We start from the raw sequence: 15135 nt of genomic DNA on the forward strand, positions 1-15135 counted from the left end.
AAACCTAACCATAACATGAAACATATGGATCCAAATCAGCCCCTTATGAAGCAACACATAAACTAGGGTTTAAGCTTCTGTCACTCTAGCAACCCATCATCTACTTATTACTTCCCAATGCCTTCCCCTAGGCCCAAACAATGGTGAAGTGTCATGTAGTCTACGTTCACATAACACCACTAGAGGAAAGACAACATACATCTCATCAAAATATCGAACGAATACCAAATTCACAAGCCTACTTATAACAAGACTTCTCCCATGTCCTCAGGAACAAACGTAACTACTCACAAATCATATTCATGTTCATAATCAGAGGGGTATTAATATGCACAAAGGATCTGAACATGTAATCTTCCACCAATAAACCAACTAGCATCAACTACAAGGAGTAATCAACACTACTAGCAATCCACAGGTACCAATCTGAGGTTTTGAGACAAAGATCGGATACAAGAGATGAACTAGGGTTTGAGAGGAGATGGTGCTGGTGAAGATGTTGATGGAGATTGACCCCCTCCCATAGAGAGGATCGGTGGTGATGACGATGGTGACGATTTCCCCGTCCCGAAGGGATGTTTCCCCGACAGAACAGCTCCGCCGGAGCCCTAGATTGGTTCCGCCTCGAGACGGTGGCGCTTCTCACTAGTAGAAAAAGGGTCAAACGTGAAGCACATTAGTGCCGGTTTGATTTTGGCCCGGTACTAATGGTACCATTAGTGCCGGTTCGAACGGATTTGCATTAATGCCGGTTCGTGTTGAACCTTTAGTACCGGTTCGTGGCACGAACCGGTAATAAAGGGGTGGTGGCAGGCTGGCGTCAGGCCGGGGCCCCACGATCACCTTTAGTACCGGTTCATGCCATGAACCAGTACTAAAGGGGTCTGACCTATAGTACCGGTTTGTGACACAAACCGGCACTATAGGGCAATTTTCAAACTCTACCCCCCCGTGTGTCGCCATTTCAGTTCTGAAAAAATCAAAAGAAAATGATAAAAACTTCAAAAAATAAAATCCATCGAGAGGTAGTTATATTACTACATCTACTAGTTAGGAAAATTTAAAAACTACAATTTGGACATGTTTTGCAAAAAGTGTAGGGAAAATGTAAAACAGCTATAACTTTTGCATACGATGTCGGAAAAAACGTATAATATATCAAAAAATTCAGCATGAAAATCCGCATCCGATGGAGACGGCCTACGGCCGGTTTGGAATTTTTTAGAATCCTCAAATTCCAAAAGGAAAAAAAGATATGGTCAAATTTCAGTTTGTTTAAATTTTTTTGGTTAAATCTGGTCAAACTACTTATTCAAGAAGTATTAATGTTACTACATAATTATTCAAGAATATTAGTGTTACTAAATAATTATTTCATTTTTTTGAATTTTGGTCAAATCTGGTCAAACTATGGTCAAACTGTGGTCAAACTTATTCAAGAAATATTAGCGTTACTAAATAAATACTGTTTTTTAGAATAATAGTTTCAAACTCAAACGGTGAAATGTGTGACTTCATGCTCAAGCTAAACTCCTGAGGGTTAATAGGATTGACATCTTACTATTGTCAGGAAAACAACAAGTGCCGGAAACGAAGGAGAATAGAACCCGAAAGTTAAGCGTGCTCGGGCTGGAGTAGTGAGAGGGATGGGTGACCGGTTGGGAAGTTAGATGATTTGGAATGAGTGATCCACACTTGAGCAGTTAAGAGAGGTGATTAGAGACTAAATCATCAAATATTTCAAAAAAATTAAAAAAAAAATCAAATTTTTGTTTCCAAAATTTTCAAAAAAAAAAATTCAAAAAAAACCTTTAGTACCGGTTGGTAACACCAACCGGTACTAAAGGTCCCCCATACCAGGGCGCGAGCTCACGCCACATGGTGGCACTTTAGCGTCGGTTCGTGCCGAACCGGTACTAAAGGGGGGGGGCTTTAGTGCCCACCCTTTAGTGCCGGTTAGGGAACTGGCACTAAAGGCCCTTACAAACTGGCGCTAGAGCTCCGTTTTCTACTAGTGTCTCCCGAAAGCTTCCTCCTTATTTTTTCCAGGGCAAAAGACACCTTATACCAAAAGATGGGCATCGGGGGCCTGCCAGGTGGCCCACGAGGCAGGGGGCGCGCCCAGGGGGTAGGGCGCGCCCCCACCCTCATGGACGGTGGCTGGCTCCCCTCTGGTGCTTTCTTCACCCAATATTTTTAATATATTCCAAAACTAACTTCCGTGGAGTTTCAGGACTTTTGGAGTTGTGCACAATAGGTCTCTAATATTTGCTCCTTTTCCAGCCCAGAATTCCAGCTGCCGGTATTCTCCCTCTTCATGTAAACCTTGTAAAATAAGAGAGAAAATGCATAAGTATTGTGACATAATGTGTAATAACAGCACATAATGCAATAAATATCGATATAAAAGCATGATGCAAAATGGACGTATCAACTCCCGCAATCTTAAACCTCGCTCGTCCTCAAGCGGAAGTCGATATCGAGAAATATGTCCACATGTCGATAAAATAAAATACGGACATGAGGGCATCATGATCATTCTTAGAACAACAACATATATAGGACAAAATTTTCCCTATATAGGACAAATTTTTCCTACTACCGTGTGTGTGCATATATATTCGTACTGCTTCATATTTTCCTATTTTCTTAAATATTCCAAAACGAAGAAAAATTGCTATTAGAACTGTTTTGGAGTCGGCTTACTTACCGTACCACATACCTCTTCCTTTTCGGAGTCTGAAACATTCTGGAAAGTGTCCCTTATATACTCCTCCGGGGTTATGGTGTCAATAACATTTGTTTCAACATTTATGGGATTACCTGAGATATAATGTTTGATTCTTTGACCATTCACCACCCTCAGATTTGTGCCTTCGAAGTTGTTGATTTTTATGGCACCAGAACAATAGACCTCCTCGATAACATAAGGACCTTCCCATTTAGAGAGTAGTTTTCCTGCAAAGAATCTTAAATGAGAGTTGTATAACAAAACATAATCTCCTACATTAAACTCACGCTTTTGTATCCTTTTGGCATGCCATCTTTTAACTTTTTCTTTAAACAGTTTGGGATTCTCATAGGCATGGGTTCTCCACTCATCAAGTGAGATAATGTCAAATAGTCTCTTCTTACCGGCAAGTTTCAAATCATAATTGAACTCTTTAATGGCCCAATATGCCTTATGTTCTAGTTCGAGAGGTAAGTGACATGCTTTTCCATAAACCATTTTATACGGAGACATACCCATAGGATTTTTACACGCAGTTCTATAGGCCCATAATGCATCATCAAGTTTCTTGGACCAATTCTTTCTAGACCTATTAACAGTTTTTTGCAAAATTAATTTAAGCTCTCTATTACTCAGTTCTACTTGACCACTAGACTGTGGGTGGTATGGAGATGCAATTCTATGATTAACATCATACTTAGCAAGCATTTTACGAAAGGCACCATGAATAAAATGTTAACCACCATCAGTCATTAAGCATCTAGGGACTCCAAACCTCGGAAAAATAACTTCTTTAAGCATCTTAATAGAGGTGTTATGATCAACACTACTAGTTGGAATAGCTTCTACCCACTTAGTAATGTAATCAACAACAACTAAAATATGTGTACACCATTAGAGGAAGGAAACGGTCCCATATAATCAAAGCCCCAAACATCAAATGGTTCAATAACAAATGAATAGTTCATAGGCATTTCTTGACGTCTACTAATATTACCAATTCTTTGACAGTCATCATAAGACAAGACAAACTTACGGGCATCCTTGAAAAGAGTAGGTCAATGAAAACCAGATTGCAATACCTTATGTGCAGTTCTATCTCTAGTGTGGTGTCCTCCATAAGCCTTGGAGTGACACTTGCGTAGGATCTGTTCCTGTTCATGCTTAGGTACACAACGTCTAATAACACCATCTACTCCTTCTTTATAAAGGTGTGGATCATCCCAAAAGCCTTTCTCCAATTTTATTTTATGCTGGCATAGAGTGGGTCTAATGCCCTTAAGATCATCAAGAGTATATCCAATAGCAGCGCGCTGCTTCTTCAGAGTTTTCAATAATTTCTCTTCTTCCTGCTCTGAAAGGTTAGCACTAATAATAATAGGATATATCTTCTTTTCATCAAGATAAGTATATTTAAGAGTATCAGGTAATGGTTTAAGCTCAAACACGGGATCACCCTTGGGTGGAGGAGGATCCCCTAGAATTTCAATAGGCAAGTTGTGTTTCAAAATAGGTCCCTGTTTAAAGAATACTTCATCTATTTCCCTTCTTTCATTCATAAACATACCATTTTCATGGTCTAGCAAATATTGTTCTAAAGGATCATTAGGAGGCACGGCAATAGAAGCAAGACCAATAATTTCATCTTTACTAGGCATTTCTTTATCATGGGGTTGTCTACAAAATTTAGCAAAATTAAAATCATGAGACATATCCCCTAAACCAACAGAAACAATATCCTTATTGCAGTCTATCTTAGCATTAACAGTATTCAAGAAGGGCCTACCAAATATAATGGGACAAAAGTCATCTTGTGGGGAACCAAGAACAAGAAAATCAGTAGGATACTTAACTTTCCCACACAAGACTTCAACATCTCTAACAATCCCAACTGGTGAAATAGTATCTCTATTGGCAAGCTTAATAGTAACATCCATATCTTCTATCTCAGCAAATTCAATATCATGCATAATTTCTTTATATAAAGTATGAGGTATTGCACTCGCACTAGCACCCATATCACATAAGCCATGATAGCAATGATCTCCTATTTTAACAAAAACAACAGGCATGCCTACAACAGGTCTATGTTCATCTTTAGTATCGGGTCTAGCAATTCTAGCAGCTTCATCACAAAACTAAATAACATGCCCATCAATATTATCGACTAAGAGATCTTTAACCATAGAAATACTAGGTTCAACTTTAATTTTCTCAGAGGGTGTAGGTGTTTTAGTATTACTCTTATGAACCACAGTTGAAGCTTTAGCATGATCCTTCATTCTAACAGGGAAAGGTGGTTTCTCAATATAAGCGGTAGGAACAATAGGATCAACATTATAAGTGATGGTCTTTTCTTTAACTTTAATAGGTTCAACTACTTTTGCTTCAATCGGAGGATGACATTTAAGCCACTTCTCCTTAGGGAGATCAACATGAGTAGCAAATGATTCATAGAAAGAAGCTACTATCTTAGAGTCAAGTCCATATTTAGTGCTAAATTCACGAAAAGCATCGGTATCCATAAAAGATTTAACACAATCAAACGTAGGTGTTATACCTGACTCCTTACCTTCGTTGGGATCCCAATCTTTAGAGTTGCGTTTAATTCTTTCCAATAAATCCCATCTGAATTCAATAGTCTTCATCATAAAAGAACTAGTACAAGAAGTATCGATGATGGAGCGATTATTGAGAGAAAGCTGAGCATAAAATTTTTGAATGATAATTTCTCTTGAGAGCTCATGATTGGGGCATGAATATAACTTTGACTTAAGCCTCCCCCAAGATTGAGAGATGCTTTCTCCTTCGCGAGGCCAAAAATTACATATATAATTACGATCCCGATGAACCAGATGCATAGGATAAAACTTCTGATGAAATTCCAATTTCAATCGGTTGTAGTTCCATGATCCAATATCATCACATAGCCTAAACCATGTCAATGCCTTTCCCTTCAAAGATAAAGGGAAGACCTTCTTCTTGATAACATCCTCGGGCATACCTGCAAGCTTAAATAATCCACAAACTTCATCCACATAGATTAGGTGCATATCGGGATGTAATGTTCCATCTCCTGTAAAAGGATCAGCTAGCGGTTTCTCTATCATACCCGAAGGAATTTCAAAGTAAACATTTTCAATAGGTTCAGTAGGTTGAGGAGCAACCCTTTGCTCTACTGGTCAGGGTGAAGATACCCCGAACAAGCCCCTCAAAGGATTATTTTCCATAGTAACAAGTGACAGTAAATTTCAGCGCACCATATAAAATTTTCCTTACCAAATTCCACTTACCAAAGGCACTTCACTCCCCGGCAACGGCGCCAGAAAAGAGTCTTGATGACCCGCAAGTATAGGGGATCTATCATAGTCCTTCCAATAAGTAAGAGTGTCGGACTCAACGAGGAGCAGAAGGAAATGACAAGCGGTTTTTAGTAAGGTATTCTCTGCAAGCACTGAAATTATCGGTAACAGATAGTTTTGTGATAAGGTAATTCGTAATAGGTAACAAGTAATAAAAGTAAACACGATGCAGCAAGGTGGACCAATCCTTTTTGTAGAAAAGGACAAGCCTGGACAAACTCTTATATAAAGGAAAGCGCTCCCGAGGATACATGGGAATTATCGTCAAGCTAGTTTTCATCATGCTCATATGATTCACGTTCGTTACTTCGATAATTTGATATGTGGGTGGACCGGTGCTTGGGTACTGCTCTTCCTTGGACAAGCATCCCACTTATGATTAACCCCCTTCACAAGCATCCACAACTACGAAACAAGAATTAAGGTAAACCTAACCATAGCATGAAACATATGGATGCAAATCAGCCCCTTACGAAGCAACACATAAACTAGGGTTTATGCTTCTGTCACTCTAGCAACCCATCATCTACTCATTACTTCCCAATGCCTTCCCCTAGGCCCAAAAAATGGTGAAGTGTCATGTAGTCGACGTTCACATAACACCACTAGAGGAAAGACAACATACATCTGATGAAAATATCGAACGAATACCAAATTCACATGACTACTTATAACAAGACTTCTCACACGTCCTCAGGAACAAACATAACTACTCACAAATCATATTCATGTTCATAATCAGAGGGGTATTAATATGCATAAATGATTTGAACATATAATCTTCCATCGAATAAACCAACTAGCATCAACTACAAGGAGTAATCAAAACTACTAGAAACCCACAGGTACCAATCTGAGGTTTTGAGACAAAGATCGGATACAGCAGATGAACTAGGGTTTGAGAGGAGATGGTGCTAGTGAACATGTTGATGGATATTGACCCCCTTTTGAAGAGAGGATCGATGGTGATGACGATGGTGACGATTTCCCCTCCCGGAGGTATGTTTCCCCGGCAGAACAGCTCCGCCGGAGCCCTAGATTGGTTTTGCCAAGGTTCCGCCTCGAGACGGCGGCGCTTCGTCCCAAAAGCTTCCTCCTTATTTTTTCTAGGACAAAAGACACCTTATACCAAAAGATGGGCATCGGGGGCCTGCCAGGTGGCCCACGAGGCAGGGGGCGCGCCTAGGGGGTAGGGCGCGCCCCCACCCTCGTGGACGGTGGCTAGCCCCCCTCTGGTGCTTTCTTCGACCAATATTTTTAATATATTCCAAAACTGACTTCCGTGGAGTTTCAGGACTTTTGGAGTTGTGCAGAATAGGTCTCTAACATTTGCCCCACCCCACCCCATTTCCCCCAAGAACAGAAGCACTTAGATACCGGCTTCCTCCTCCCCCCTCTCAAATCTGCTCCAAATATGAAGTTTTTCTCCGTGGATTTTGAACCCAATCCCTCCCTCAAGGTAATCTCCTCCGATCCCCTCGTTTTCATCCAAAAAATGCTTACATTTGCTCATTTCTTGATAGTTGGGGGAAACCCTAGGTTTTTTTGGATCTTGAAATTTGTGTGGAGATATGAGATGTTTGTGTACTAATATGATTTGGATAGTCTTGTTAGTAGGTTAGGGTTAGGTTTATGGGCGTTGTTATGTTGGGGCTATAGGGTTAGGGTTGTTAGTATGTTAGTGTTGTTATAGTGTGCTAGGGTTTGGGTTGTTAAGTGGGGGTTAGGGTTATTTTTTTCATATCTATGTTAGGGCTTTGTATTTTGTGTTAATATTCAGTTCACTACTTATGGAAGATGTGTTACGTTGTGTTAATTATTATAGGGATGGGAAGGACATGTGTGTATGTTAATCATGTGGACAAAGACACCTTTTTGAAAGGAAATATGGAACCGGACCCGGATGAGCTTAACTTGGTGTTTGATAGTAGTCCTAGCTATGTCGAGCTCTTGAAACAAGTGAGGACAGATTTGAATTGGATGGACCCAAGTGATATCATTGAGTTTGAGGGAAGGCATAATGTTGGTCTTGGAATGCACATCCATTGGTAGACCATGCATGTGAACTCCGAGCAATGTTCGGTTGCATACAAGGAGACGGTGTGTGAATCACTAGACAAGTCTCTTGAGTTATTTGCTACGAAGAATGTTGATACTAGTTTGGCTTTTGACTTGAACCGGGATGCCTCCCCGTCGGTTGCTAGTAATCCTCCTCCCATGGACCAAGCTGAAATTACTAAACCTCCTTTGACTCAACAAGTGAGGCCAACATTGACCCCGATGTCAAACAACCAAAATGAAGTTATGCAAGAGGACAATGTTGACCATGAGTACAATGACAATGAAGTTGATCTCCATGACAATAATGTGGTGATCTCGATGCATATTATGTGCAAGAGACAATGGACCCTTCCATCCCTTATTCCTGTGGCTATGCATCGGAGTTGGACGACGTAGGTCCCAGTGAAGAAGTTGACAAGGAGGGCTTCATGGTCAAGTAGGCCAAAGCTTTCAAGAAGGTATTCCGGCAGGATCATCGGACACCATTGTGTAGCGACCAGACCTCAAACAGTCTGATCTCTGTGCTCCGGTGTCATCCCTGGATCAGTAATGCTGACATCACACAAAACTCGAAGGATTTATAGCAGAGTAGCAATCACACACCTATTACATCGAGTGTCTCACAAGAGAACTTATTACAATAAATATGGCTTAAGGCCATCTAATAACGATAACAGCGGAAGACTTGGAAGATAAGTGAGTCCATCAACTCCAACGGCATCACTGAGTATAGAACCACGACCTAAAACTCCTCAATCGTCGTCTGAAAAGTCTACAACATTAACGTTGCAGCCCGAAAACGGGTCAGCACATGGAATATGCTGGCAAGGTAACACATAGAGAATAATGGAATGCAACACCTATAGTATATGCATATTTGGCTGGTGGAAAGCTCTATGGTTACAGTTTTTGCGTAAAGCCAATTTTTCCCTACTTCAAAGGAATAAATTTAATTACTATCATGGTGGTTGTTAAACATTGAGAATGGTTGACAGCATTCTCAATCCCAATTAAGCATCATCATTAACCCAACAAAATAAATTTTAGAGTAACATGTTGAGATTCACATGATAATCCAGGTACTAGATACTCAAGATGTCCATAACCGGGGACACGGCTAACCATGATTAGTTTGTTACACTCTGCAGAGGTTTGCGCACTTTTCCCCACAAGACTCGATCGCCTCCGTTTGGTTTCTCGCACCACAGGGTGTTTGAGAAGACGGATGACCGAGACATAGTCTTTCAGAAGCGCTAACACCTTACGATCGGGTAGATCGTACCACCTACATCCCCTACATTTGCTAGTCTACCACTGTAAGAGTTCGCACAACTTAGTCAACTATGCCAGAGCCCATAATGGCTTGTGGCTGCACACGGAAGTTTCTAGTATGAATAATCTCATGATCCCTTTGAGCCTGGGTGGCGGTCCAAAAGAAAAACAGGCAAGTCCTGGAAACCCCAGGTGCCTCAATCCACCCAGATGTGTGTTTAAGTTGCCACCTTAGATAAACCATTAATTAACAATCTCACATCTGTCATGGATATCACTCACCCAATCCACGTCTACTAGCATAGCATGGCATAATAATCAAACGTAGAAGTAACTCCCAAAGGTTTGATAATAAACAGGTAATAGGTACTACCTCATCTACTTCCCATCCCACAATTTAATTGGATCCTAATCATGCAATGTGTGAGGATTGATCTAATGCAATAAAACTGGGTTGTAGAAAAGGTATGATCAAAGTGTTACTTGCCTTGCTGATGATCCGCGAAACCTAGAGATTCGAAGTAATAGGCGGCGCACTCCGGGTATTCTATTGCAGACAAACAACAAGCATACAATAAGTACTCATCTAATGCACAGGTAAAACTCAAATAGAAGATCTAACCAGAAAGTTCAACTTAAGAACCCTGGTTGGAAAAAGAATCAAATCGAACGAAGCAAAAGAAATCAAACGGCGAAAGAAAACAACTTCGTTCTAGTAATCTGGATCTAGGGCAAATTTTACAGTAGCAAAAACATGTTTAAGTTGATTATTCGGAAAGAGGGTTTTGAGACGAAACTCCAGGCGCTTGAATCGCCTGATTCCGATAAACGAGCGAAAAGTTATACTAAAACGAAAATCGGATCAGAAATCGCGATTAGAAAATAACCGCGGAAAAATCCGATGAAAAAGAAAAACGACGAACAGATTTTTTTAAAACTGCACGGAAAACAAGGCGGCGGCGAACCTCGGGCGGCGCGCACTCCGGCGAGTCGTCGGCGGCGGCTACTAGGGTTTCGGCGGCGGCCGGCTATGGGCTGGGGTCGGGCGCTGGCTATGGGCTTCGGCGCTGGGTGCCTCGCTATTTAAAGGCGCCCCCCGGGCGGAGTCCCGCTCGGGTACGGCCCATAGTCGGTTTCGTTTTTTTTAATTACGCTCGGAAGAAAAATAAAAAGAAATACTAAACGGACTCCAAAAATCATGAAATAAATTTTCCCGGGTTTCTAAAATCAAGCCCGATAAAGTGAACATTTATCTGGGCCCAAACTACAACTTTGAAAAACACGCATTTTTCCTAAATTCAAATAAAAATACCGAAAAACTCCGAAATAAAACTTATTTGATTTTTTATTAAATCCTCAATATTTCTATATTTTGGGAAAGTCATTTTATTCCCTCTCTCATATTTTTGTAATATAAATAATTGATGATAAAATAAATAAAATCAAATGATCCTGTTTACATAATTTGAGAAAACTCAAATATGTAAATAACGAAATCCCCAACTCTCTCCGTGGGTCCTTGAGTTGCTTAGGATTTTCTAGGATCAAAACCAAAAGCAAAATAAAATATGATATGCATGATGATCTAATGTATAACATTCCAAATTGAAAATTTGGGATGTTACAAACCTACCCCCCTTAAGATGAATCTCCCCCTCGAGATTCGGGTTGGCTAGAAAATAGGTGAGGGTGGTCTTTGAGCAAATCTTCCTCTCAGTCCCAGGAGGCTTCATCCTCCGTGTGGTGGCTCCACTGAACTTTGCAAAACTTGATAACCTTGCTGCGAGTAACTCGGCTGGCAAACTCGAGAATCTTGGCTGGTTTCTCCTCATAGGTCAAATTGTTATCCAACTGAATTGCTTCTAATGGCACTGTGTCTCTCAAAGGTATGTCAGCCATCTCCGCGTGACACTTCTTCAACTGAGAAACGTGAAACACATCATGAACTCCTGTTAATCCTTCTGACAATTCCAACTTGTAAGCCACTTCTCCCATATGCTCCAAAACTCGATATGGTCCTACAAATCGTGGCGCTAACTTCCCCTTAACTCCAAAGCGCTTAATCCCTCGAAGTGGGGATACTCGAAGATAAGCTCTGTCTCCGACTTCGTAAACTGTCTCCTTGCGTTTAGAATCTGCGTAGCTCTTCTGCCTGGACTGGGCTACCTTGAGCCTATCGCGAATCAACTTCACCTTCTGTTCAGACTCCTTAATCAGATCTGGTCCAAACAACTAGCGGTCTCCAACTTCGTCCCATGACAACGGTGTCCTGCACCTCCTTCCGTACAAAGCTTCGAAAGGTGCCATCTTCAAACTGGTCTGATAGCTATTATTGTAAGAGAACTCTGCATATGGCAAATTATCGTCCCAACTAGATCCATAATCTAGCGCACAAGCTCTCAGCATATCCTCCAAAATCTGATTGACTCTCTCGGTCTGTCCATCTGTCTGCGGATGAAAAGCTGTACTAACTTCTAGCCTAGTACCCAAAGTCTCATGCAACTGCTTCCAGAACTTTGAGGTAAACTGGGTTCCTCTATCTGATACGATGCTCCTCGGAACTCCATGCAAACATACGAACCTGGTCATGTATATCTTTGCCAACTTAGCACTGGTGTAAGTGGTCTTTACTGGGATGAAATGTGCTACCTTCGTCAATCGATCAACTACAACCCAAATCGAGTCATAGCCTGAACGAGTCCTTGGTAATCCCGTGATAAAATCCATGCCTAGCTTATCCCACTTCCATTCGGGTATCGGCAATGGTTGCAACAATCCTGCTGGCTTCTGATGCTCTGCCTTTACTCTCTGACATACGTCACAGACTGCTACATACTCCGCAATATCCTTTTTCATTCCGGTACACTAGAAAATATCCTTTAAATCCAAATACATCTTGGTATTTCCTGGGTGAATCGAATACGGTGAATCATGTGCATCTTGCAGAATCAACTTTCTGATCTCCGGGTCATTGGGCACGTAAACACGGTCTTCAAACCATAGGGTGTCGTGCTCATCCTCACGAAATCCTTTAGCTTTTCCCTTGCTCAGTTTCTCCTTTATAGCGGCAATCTCTTTGTCAGTTTTCTGAGCTTCTCTGATTCTATCCATCGAAGTTGACTGAATTTCCAATGCTGCTACATAGCCTCTCGGAACTATCTCCAAACATAGCTCACAAAGATTTTCTGCTAACTCCTTGGGTATTTCTCCCGTCATTAACGTATTGACATGGCTCTTGCGGCTCAATGCATCAGCTACTACATTAGCTTTTCCGGGATGATAATGCAATTTCATATTATAATCCTTGATGAGCTCCAACCATCTCCTTTGTCTGAGGTTCAACTCCTTCTGCGTGAAAATGTACTTCAAACTCTTATGATCCGTGTACACCTCACAATGATTTCCAATGAGGAAATGTCTCCATGTCTTCAATGCATGCACTACGGCTGCTAACTCCAAATCATGCGTAGCATAATTCAATTCGTGGGGCTTCAGTTGTCGTGAAGCATACGAAACAACTCTCCCTTCCTACATAAGCACTGCTCCAAGTCCTCGACGTGAAGCGTCGCAATACACCTCATAATCCTTGGTTTGATCTGGCAAAATCAACACTGGTGAGGTAACCAAACGTTTCTTCAACTCCTGGAAACTTGCCTCACACTCATCAGTCCATTTGAACTTAGTATCCTTCTTCAACAACTCCATCATAGGCTTCGCAATCCTTGAGAAATTTTCTATAAACCTACGGTAGTATCCTGCGAGTCCAAGAAAACTCCGGATCTCTCCAACTGTAGTTGGGGCTTCCCACTTGGTCACGGTATCAACTTTAGCGGGACCTACTGCTATACCTTCTCCAGATATAACATGTCCGAGGAATCCTACTTCCTTCAACCAAAACTCACATTTGCTGAACTTGGCATATAATTGATGTTCTCTGAGCTTTCCAAGTACCAAACGCAAATGCTCCTTATGCTCCTCTTCATTCTTCGAATATACTAGGATATCATCAATGAACACTACGACGAACTTATCCAAAAACTCCATAAACACTTTGTTCATCATGTTCATAAAATAGGCAGGCGCGTTAGTCAGTCCAAATGACATAACGGTATACTCATATAGTCCATATCTTGTGGTGAATGCTGTCTTAGGTATATCCTATTCTCGAATCTTCAACTGGTGGTATCCTGATCGCAAATCGATCTTGGAAAACACTTTAGCTCCTTGCAACCGATCAAATAGATCGTTGATCATTGGTAGTGGGTACTTGTTCTTGATCGTTACTTCGTTCAATCCTCGATAATCAACAACCATTCTTAACGATCCATCCTTCTTCTCTACTAGAAGTACTGGTGATCCCCAAGGCGAAGAACTTGGGCGAATGTAACCTTTATCCAGTAACTCCTTAATCTGCTTCTTAATTTCCACCAAATCCTTTGCTGGCATCCTATATGGTCTCTTTGATATTGGCCCAGTGCCTAGCAATAGCTCAATCAAAAACTCAATGTCTCTATCCGGTGGCATGCCTGGCAACTCTTCGGGAAATACATCAGGAAAATCCTTTACCACTGGTACTTCCTCCTGCACAACTCCTGATAAGGAATTTACTTGTGTCCTGTTTGGCACATGCCGGGATACATACTTGATCCTTCTCCCTTCTAGTGTGGTAAGCAAAATTGACTTACTAGCACACTCAATATTCCCTTCATACTTTGATAACCAATCCATGCCTAATATCACATCCAATCCTTGAGATTCCAATACTATTAGGTCTGAGGGAAAAACATAGTTACCAATCCTTAATGGTAACCGATCACACCATAGACTAGCCACATATTCTGCTCCTGGCGAGGTTACTAACATGGGTGACCTAAGGGCTTGGGTTGGTAGGTTATACTTATCCACAAATCCCCTTGAGATGTATGAATGCGATGCACCAGTATCAAAAAGAACGAGTGCAGTAAATGACTTAACCAAAAACTTACCTATTACTGCATCGGGCTGGGCTTCAACCTCCTCCACGCTAACGTGGTTCACCTGTCCCCTGTTGAAAGGGTTAGGCTTTTTCCCAGAACTTCCATTGCCATTTTGGCCTTCAGGACATTCATTTGCATAATGTCCTGGCTTCGAGCACTTATAACAAGTGACATGGCTCAAGTCCTTCTTGGCTGGGGTTGATGGGGTGCTGCGGTTATGGCCATTGCTTCCTCCATTCCCATTACCATTCTTGGTGCCATTATGATTGTGCGAGCTACCTACTCCATGGGTATGCTGAAAATGTCCTCCCAGTCTAGGGGTAAAACATGGCTTCTGCTGAGCTCCTGAATTATACTTTCCTTGTCCATACTTCCTCTTGCGGTTCTCAATTTGCTGCTGCTTCCCTTCAATCATAAGAGCACGATCTACCAACTCCTGGTAGTTGTTTAAGGTGGCTACCATCAACTGCATACTCAACTCATCATTCAGTCCTTCCAGGAATTTCTCCTGCTTAGCTGCATCCGTAGCAACGTCATCTGGGGCATAACGTGCTAGCTTACTAAACTCTTCCACATACTGGCCAACTGTCCGTCCTCCTTGGCGCAAGTTACGAAACTCACGCTTCTTCATGGCCATTGCTCCTGCTGAAACATGGGCAGTACGAAAGGCCTGCTGAAACTGGTCCCATGTGACAGTGTCGACTGGGAAGGTGGCTGTGAAATTCTCCCACCA

This window comes from Triticum urartu, chromosome 4 (assembly GCF_003073215.2).
Source record: "Triticum urartu cultivar G1812 chromosome 4, Tu2.1, whole genome shotgun sequence".
Classification (NCBI taxonomy): Eukaryota; Viridiplantae; Streptophyta; class Magnoliopsida; order Poales; family Poaceae; genus Triticum; species Triticum urartu.